Raw genomic sequence first — 9,864 nt, forward strand, 5'->3', positions numbered from 1 at the left:
TTTCTAATTGTGCCACTTAGTCAGAGGTACTAATAAGTACCGACTGGGAATGTCAATGATGTAATTAACAGCATCTGAAGTGCTCTTCACTTTCAAAAGCTGATTGTTATGTAGTCATATAGAATCCTATCATTGACTTGCTTAATAGAGGCTCTGGCATCTAACATACCGAAGATCCCCTGTTATGCATTTGTACAGCTGGACAGATCCATTGTAATTTATGTGTAGATGTGCTGTATCTCCTTGTGTTCTCATAGGAAAATATCTTGATTGTTTTGATCATAAGTGAATGTGTCTTTGTTTTTGTTCTAATGGGCCAATTTTACTTTGAATGTAATATAGAAAACTTGATTGTAGATAATGTTTTTTAGAGAGACATATTTAAAGCTTAAAATCAGTCAACAGTGCAAAATATTTGTTTAATTTTAGTTGTTTTAGATTGTTTCATTACATCTGATTGTTATTTATGGAAGAAGTGTATATGTAAAAAAAGTTTACATGTTCAGACTGTTTAGAATATGACTTTATGTTGTTTTATTTTAATCCTTTAGGATGCATCCCGCAGTAAAGGCCAGTGAGTTATGGCTCGAGGCTTCTTGTAAGCAAAGCCACCTTTAAGCGGTACTCTACTACACTGTTGTCAGGGGGAAATACAGCACTTGCTAAAATAACACTTCCTCAGTAGAAAGCTCTTGCTCTTTAACCGAGGCTACATTCATTAATGGGTTGATTTATTAGTAAATTAATTGCCTCTTGGCAAAAGCATGACTCAATTAAAAATAATTGACTGACAGCTCAGATTACTTTGCTAGAAATACCCTGTGCAACACTGAGGTCACCTTCGGACAGGAAGTCATTGTTATTCTGGAAGAGTCCTGTGTCATATGCCAACAGCAGAACATACTGACAGGCCCGCTGAATCTGTGAGGTTTGCCCTTAACTTAGACTATAACTTCAGCAGATCCATGTTAGCTCTACTTTTTTGTCAGTTACACAACATTGTGTATGTGAAATCTATCTCTTGTGATGTACATACACAAATCCACAGCCTAGTTCTAAAAATGTTTGTACAGATGTACAGAAGTGTACATGAATCCTGCACCACAAATTGTACAAAACCAACACAAGTGGGACTCTGTAACACCTCCAAAACATCCTGCATACCTACAATAACTAACAACTAGTTACATACCTAGCTACACTTTTCAGGTTTCCTTGAAATCTGTAGCACTGGGTGGCATTGGTGGCATACAGCTTGACTTTCCTAATCTCACAGTTCCGCAGTCTATTGGTCTAAAGTAAAGGTTTAAATCCACTCCAAAGCTGACCATCAAGGCATAGACCTGTTAGGTTTGTGATGCTGCAAAATCTGAAGGCAGACAGAGGAAATGAACAGCATGTCCACCAGTTCTACTCCTTGCTGGTGAGTTGGGTTACCCCACATTCATCAAACAGACTGAACTGACTGCTCCTCACCCTGACAGCAGTGAAATTATCTGTTTGTTCATATTCCCTTTGAATTTTTTAGTGCACCACATGCTGTAAATGGCATACCCCTGACCCAATGCTACAGTATGAAATGGGGAAAAAATGAACAGCTTGGTGTAATTCAATTCAATTCAATTCAATTGTGCTTTGAACATTCAGCAATTTTTCATTGACAAAAGGTTTAATATTCATTTGTAAGTACTTTGGTGACAAAACTGTATAGTTAATGTGAGTTCAAGAAAATAGGTAGGATGTTTTTTTATGTGTGTGTGTGTGTGTGTGTAAGAAAACTGGCTTTACTTTCATTAAACTTCTGAACATCTTCCACAGTTCTGTTCTGTGTACTGGTGATGTTTTTGCTGCTGCGCTATGAGCTCAAAGCACAGAAAAAATGTTCGTATGTAACGTGCTCTGCGCAGAATCCCTCGTTCTCTCAGTCAGAGCTGCGTCTCTCTCTGCTGCTGGGCTGTCGTCTGAATGTTTCCATTCGCACACCACTGCACAGTGAGAATGTTCCAGAATAACGAGACCACAGGCCAGTCAAAGAGTCTCTCTGGAGCAGCCGGTCAGGAGGGATATTTCACCTGCGGCCGCAGGGTTCAAGCTGCAGGACGTGATGCAGGACAAAGACAATGTCTGTTCCCTTCGAGCAGGTCAGTCAGTGGATGAAGCTTTGTTGGTATCGTTCAGTACGTCACTGCTGGTGTTAGCCAATCCACCACCAGATGGCAGTGTTTTCAAAGCTGAAAAATAATGAAAATTCATTCTCAAGAGTAAGTAGGCCTCTGTGCTTAGCAAAAAAATCTCCACAATTTGTATGTTATAGTATTCATGAAACATCAAAAACTGATCTAATTTATCATTAATTAAACTTTGGTTCAAAAGCTGTGTGTTTATTGCCTGTGGGAATAAACTCTTAACAAACATTTGCAAGCAGACATTGAGCAAGTGTCGCTCTTACTGTATTTTCTCATGTTGAGTACGATTACTCAGCAGGGCCCTCACCATTGACTTCTCAATTAGATTTACTTCCAATCAAAGTTCCTCACACATGATATCTGCTGGAGTAATGTAAGATTACTGTGCTTTTGACAATGACAATCAAGGAAGCAAGTCCATCATCAGGATGATGAGTCCGTTATAGTAGCCACACCCCGCCTAGCCTCCAGCACAGTGGAGTTCTGTTCCGCTATGTGACAAAGCCAGGTGCCGGAGTCACCCAGGAGTCACCCGAGCCCGCAATGCCGTCTTTCACACCTGGGAGCGAGTGCGAGACGCTTCCTGTGGTGAAAAGACGAAGGGGAAGACAGAGGGGCCGTCCCAAACCTTCAACCCCCCCCCCCCCCCCCATCGCTTCCCAGTACCCGCAGCGGGGGGAGGGAGAACAAACAGAGTCTGGCAGGACCGGCAGGGTCGTGACCCCGTCCCATTTCACACACCGGTGACAGCAGCCGACTCGAAATCAACAAATCGCTCACACCGCCCCCCCCCCCAGAACCCAACACAGACATGACCTTCCCCGTCTCCAGCAGTGCGGACCGGGACATGTTTACATGAGGCCTGATACCTGCAGGTTTCACAGAGAAGGTGCAGTTTGGGGGGGCTGGGGGACATGGCACAGGGACAGAGTCCGTTTGCTGGGGCTCGCTGCCGGGTGAGTCATACGAGGTCTCCTGGATGCATCACGCAGGTGGGACTTTTGCACAGAATATGGGAAATAACAAGATGGATCATTTCAATAGCTTCATTTGTGGCTTTGATTTGCTCACATCGTCATGATGATTGACAGCAAGAGGTCATTGTTGACTGTGACATCCGAGAACTTGAAGCAGCAAAGAGCAGAAGGCCTCGGTCCATCAAAGCTACACTACCACAGTATAGCCCAATTTCATTTTACTAGATATGAAAATGTCTGTACAAGCACAGCTGGGTATGGTGGTGCTTGTTTAAAACAGGGCTTTTCCATCCCCGAGGACCATAAGAGAACGGCTTTTCACCTCTGCATCACTATCACTCAGGGGCGGAGGAAGAAGCTCTATTGGTTCAATGAAGATGGTGACAGAGGGTGATTGGTTCCTATGGAGGGGATGTTCCTCCAGGCCCAGAGTTCAGTTTGTTTAGTCATGTGTTAGAGCTGACCAGAAAAATGGTCTTTAAAAAGACATATTTGCACTGTAGTCAAGGCCATGACATGCCATGTTTTATGCATTTTTATACATTACATTACCATCATTTAGCAGATGGTCTTATATCCATAGTGACTTACACAGGTTACAGTTTTTACATGTTATCCATTTATACAGTTGCATATTTACTGAAGCAGTTCTGGGTTAAGTACCTTGCGGAAGTGCACAACAGCGGTGCCCCAGCTGAGAATCAAACCAGCAACCTTTCAGTTGCGAGCCCTGCTCCTTACCACTCCGCTACACTGAGTTCTGTGCTTTGCTTGTTTTACTTCGGACACAAACGTTGTCTAATTGGGACAGCTATTTTCATCTGGAACATTGTGCTGTTCCAGTGGACAGAAGATGCTTGCATCTGCTCAGCGACCTCAGACCTCAGTCCTTGTTTGCTGCTTGGTCATGTCTCATGGCAGCCAATAACATAAGCTGGCCTCCAGGTGCAGTCATACAGCAGGGTCAGTCATTCAGACGAAAACAGGCTGCTAGACAAGTGTGCTTTCATTTCAGCCTTTCCAACCGCATCTGCTTTTTTGTTAGTCCTTCCGATTATTCATCAGGAGCAGAACGTCCTCTTACGTTTTGGGAAACGCCCCTGATTGGTCCCTTTCCGACACCTTTCGACAGACCGCTGTGTGACGCACCCTGTGGGTAACCATGGAAACTCTGTTCGTCTGGAACTGGAGCGTCCACGGAGCCATCGTGCCACACACAGGCCGACCCAAACAATCAGAACCCGACAGCTGAAACATCAACCAAAGGAGACGACTACGGTGGTCAGGAGAAAATGGCATCCTCCACCTGGCAAAGCCGCTTGGGCTGAGTGGAGTGTTATATTCCTCAACAGCCAGACATTAACTGAAGAAGACGACAGAGGTGCTGTGGTCAGAGTAAGAGCCCGCCAACTGCAGGAAAACGTCAGCATGTTTTTGTTGAAGGGTGCATTCTGTTCATTTTCCGTTTTGTTTTGCCATTCACATAGTGTGTATCAGAGCTTGTTGGGGAAAAAAATAATCTTCATCTATTGATCAACAATTTCGATCAATAACTGATACATTGTGAGTTTATAATTTATCAGGATCCACACAGTACATTATATGCAGATATACACGCATACTAACAACTAACAACTAGTGAGAAGGTTTGTTCTGCTGGTGGCAGCGTGTCAGAGCACTCAACAGGACCCAGAGCTGTCATGTCACATACAGTCTACTTAAAAAAATGACCTGTTAAATGCCATCTTAGTGATAATGCCTGTGTTTTAGTGACATTTTCTTTAGTAATGAGTGATGCAAATTATGTCCAGTCAACCAGCACCAGTCTTGGGATTCAAAACATTTTACTGGAAACCAATTAGGGCTGAAATGTACCCACTAGCCAAGGCACTGGTGAGGCTGAAATCCCAATTAAATCTGCTAATGCCATCTCTCAGCAGAGTGCCGTGAAAGACATGCAATTGCAGCCTTTGTCTCTTTATCTGGGCAGATTAGAAACTCAAAGCTCCTGGTTTGTGTTCACACAGCTGTGCCCTGGAAGGTTATGCTTCAAAGAGCAGCTCAATGTTTTTCTTGATAAGAACCATGAACTGAACTCTCATGGACTCAGTCATGCCAAATCTCTGAGGCCAGGAAGACAGACAAAACCCCAGAAGTCTTTCCCTTTCCCTTTGTCATTCCCTTTGTCTGTCTCACATGCCAAGTTCATACCGAGCCAGGGTCGTTCTGAGTTCATCATGACTAGATTACTGAGTTGGGAGGCATACAGCGTTACTGGGGGAAACTTGGACAGCTTACTGTACATTTCACACATTATTCAAGCAAATTTTTTGCCAAGACAATTCAGGTCAAGTGCCTTTCTTGAGAATACAACAAAAATGCCCCTTGGGAATTGACCCTGCAAAACTCTGGTAAAAATCCCCAGTTCTCCAAACAAAACACATCCCTTTTATTTAACGGCCCAGACATTTATTTTCATTATTGAGGAAAATGAAGAGGAATATTTCTTAATGCATGTCTCAGGGTGTACCTCTTCTTCTGTTGAAAGGGGCACACCCAAAAGTTTTAGCACTGATGGGTCTATAAGACGTATGACCAAAGCAAGGTCCGGGTGCGGTTTGTCCCCATAAAGCCTGCTCCGTTGCCATGGCGACTGTGATGAGCGCATTCCAGCTTTGATTGTCTTGGCTCCCGGCGGCCGGTGAGCTCGGAGCTGCTGATTGGAAGTTCCTCACATCCCGCGGCAGGAGCTGGCAGGTGGCCAGTGTTCACTGGAGGGACAGAGAATGTAGGAAGGCCCCAGGGACACGGGCTGATCATGTGACAGTGAGCAGGTGACACACCCACAGTCACACTGCACTAACGAACAGCATCAAATGTGTGTCACCCTTCTCTGCAGGATGGGTTGTGTTGTATCACGGAAGTGTCAGGCATATGGCTGCTGCTTCCTGGGGACAGCCAGCAGATGCCCTCATAACTTCCTGTGGTCTCTGTCTCATTTAGTTCATGTCTTTCACGTGTGTTGATGAGTTATTGGTTTCACCTGTGTTCTGTAATTTAAGGCCTGCCCATTGTTCATGTGTTTGAACCTAACCTCCTGTGTCCTGAGTCATCTCTGCATATGGATTCTCACTGCTCCTTGTCACATTAAGGGGATTGTTTCACTTGAGAGGGGCAAGTCCCACCATATATACTTGTGTGTTGTAGGATATAATTAAACAACTAAGACCGTCCTATGACCAGGGCCAGTGCCATGGGGGTACTTAGGCAGTGCACCCCCAGCTGTCTCCTTATATCCCGATGTCTACATAGTATTTATTAAGTTTTTCTTTTAAGATATGACGTTTTGTACCTGACCCCCGTGCAAGTGCACTCCTCTATATTTTCTCCCAGGGTGCCGAGCCTGCCTATGACTAAACCCACGGAAAGGAGCTGGGTTAGACAAACTGAGAAAAAGAGCTTGCTACAAGAGACTGCACACTTTCTGTGCCTCATTCTCATATACTGGAATTTGTCCAGAAAAAAATGGGGCTGAACTCTTGAGTTCAAGCTCAAATTTTACGTATGTGCTAAATGATGAACATTTTCATGTGTTGGTAAAAACAGATTTATTAACATTCTTGACATATTTGTTGATTATTCATTGGTGATTTGTAAAAGCATCTACTTGCCAAATAACAAGCACTGATTATTCAGCAAAGTGCATATGAGTTAGGTTTGTGTGTTTCTTGTGGCTTTTTTATACTTGGAGTTTTTCTCTGCTTTATTCATATGTTGTAGGAGACACAGGGGAACTCATGGGAAAGGCTTTCATTGCCTTTTCCTATAACGTGACAGAAAAAGACCGAACACAAGTGACAGATTTACGGAGAAAGAATTCGAATTCCACAAGACCTGGCCGTGTTTCCACAAACAGAGTCCTCTCAGGACGACAGGAGAATAAAAGCTAACATCTTTGGAATGCAGTAATTCTTTTAAAAAAGGTCTCTTCTGTAAATAGCAGAGTGCAATTACCTGGTAATGTTATGCCACATACTACCCTGTAAATATAGCAGGGTTATGTGTGGTGTATTGGGTCCTGACACACAACACTTTCACATCGTTTTCGGGGCTTTCGAGCAGCAAGGCTTTGAGAGTTTAGATTTAGCTCTCTTCCCTTTTCTCTTCCTTGTTTGTGAGCATGACCCTGATTGGTGCCTCAGAGAGCCATTACCACCAGTCACAGACTCGGGCTTATTACAGTTATGTTTGGCCCATGGTCTTTGTGTAGAAATTAAAGCAAATGTTACAGTTTGACCTTAAGATGGCATAACACTTTGCTAGCATTTAGCATCATGGTGTCTTATGCTGGCATATATTGGATGCAATGATCTGCTATGATGCACTGTAAGCCTACTTGGTGGAATACAGATGCACTCGTTAATATGGTAAGCCTTCTCAAGTGAAAATTCCACAGCTGTAAACGAGAAAGGTTTGGGGGTAGCCGTAAGTTACTTTTACAGAAGGGAAAATTATTAGGTAAAATCTTTTCATAGTAAATTTTGTCTGACAACATTGTTCAGTGGATCTGGTTGCAATGAATTTGGATGTCTTTCTTGCATGTGTCTTCTTTGTTCTGCTATAGGTATGCTTAAGATCTATATACTTGTTGTTTTGTCATTAACTAGCTAGCAAGCTAGCCCTATTTAAAAATGTTGCCCCAGAGGTTACCTGACTATAAACAAAGCATATGTAATGTTTATTGTTTTGGTAGTTTAAATGGCCTATGCATAAAAATACATAATTACACTCATAATGTTGAAGTAATGAAAGGTGCAATTTATATAGTGGTGAGGGACTTAAAAAAAACCCTAGATTATTACCATAGCGTATCTGAATACGTCATTATGGAGGAAAATTCATGCTGAGTCATGGGTAGCCTGGCTGGAAGCTCCCACAAGCTGCAGTTTGTGTGTTTTTCCTAAAATTCAGCGTCCGAATTTTCTCGTCAGCATTGACTTGGTGCCCGACTGGGCAGCTCAGGTGGGTCAGCAGAGACGCAGCTGTGTAAATCGCCTGGGTTAGGTCCAGAGTCCGGGCTCCGTGGCTGTGTGGGGTGCAGACACACCCGACACGGGCCTCTGCAATCACATAACGCAGTAACGTCCGCTCTGCTACGCTGCCTCGCACCCGGGTGAGGAGCACCGTCTGACCTGCTTCACCCAGACTGAAACGTTCACGGTACGATACGAATACGATCCCAAACATCGGCAAATATTTTCAGACAGCGCATCGCAGGGGCGGACCTACCACGCAGAGAGGAGGAGAGGAGAAAAACAGGGGGAAAGTGCAGAATGTGGAACCTCCCATATATGGCAGCGCTTCCTCCATCTCCCCGCAGTGATGTAGGAGCGCGGTGTCACCTGGCACGAAGCGCGCATTCCAGCTGCGCTGCGTTTGCGCAGGGAGTCTTTCCATTTCCGACCCCGCCGCTGCGGTGGGAAGCACCCCTACCTTCCACAGGAGAGAGTCTCAGTCCTGTGTGACCTTTTTTAAAACACACAAAGTCTAGCCTGATTTTTTTCTAAGCCTTTGGGCTGCCCAACGTCTAGGAACCGATGGAGAAAAATACGATACTCGCCAGCCAGACAGTAATTAAACATAGACAGGTACAACATACAAGATTAAAATTGGGTAATTCTGCGGGTGCTTCAGCTCAAGACATCTCCCATAATGTTCAGAAGACAGAAAAACTCTCCGGCACTCACTGGTGTCTGTAGCAATCCATGAAAATAAACACTAACATTTTCATTTTTCATTATCCGGTAAACAGGAGACTGCTCTAAATATGACGCAACTGTACATTTTAAAGTTACTAGGACAGACACTAAGAATCCAGCACAAACCCACTTTTGACCTGATAGCTGTGATGGACAGAGGTTTATATGTGGCAAACATAATGTGTCAATAACCTGCTGGTATTTAGCTCTCACAGCAGGCACCTACTTCCAAAGATTATTTGATTATGAATATAACCTCCCCCTTTTAACTGACTGTTCAGTTGTAATCAAAAGCTATTTTAATATTGTTTGCACGTTTGATTGCCTTGATTATATTACCGCTGCAACCACTTCAATGCAGCAAAGAGTGGGTACCCACAATAGTGTAAAATAACACAAGCAAATATAAAGATATCAATGCTCTCACTTGTAAATCGGTTTGGATTAAAGCGTCTGCAAAATGAATAAATGTAAATGTAGTTATGTGCTGACCTCTGCTTTTAACATGTCCTTACACTGACAATCCACACAAACTCAGTATCCAGCACTGAAACTTCAGTTTGTCTATACTAATATGTGCTTAGCTTTAAGATGATTTACTCTAAATCAAAAATCAAGACGTCTGACAAATATTTTCTTGCCTGTTTTTCTATTGTGAACAGATCTCTTGCAGCACAGAGCTAAACAGACTTTTCTCTGTTTTGCTGCTTGATATCATATGATTGTAAAAGGGGCTGGGTTTGGATGTCCTTTGGATAACCCTTATATATGAACGCAAATGGCAACTTGCCATCGAACTACGTCAAAAATGTACAGCGATAACAACAGACGCAGCGTATGCGTGCGCATGTGTAATAAAACTCACACTTTTTTTATTTCATAGGATTACCTATGAATTTCCTAGTGTTACACAGTGTCTGTGCGTGGTTTCGGACAGCGGCG

Source organism: Megalops cyprinoides, chromosome 12 (assembly GCF_013368585.1).
Source record: "Megalops cyprinoides isolate fMegCyp1 chromosome 12, fMegCyp1.pri, whole genome shotgun sequence".
NCBI lineage: Eukaryota > Metazoa > Chordata > Actinopteri > Elopiformes > Megalopidae > Megalops > Megalops cyprinoides.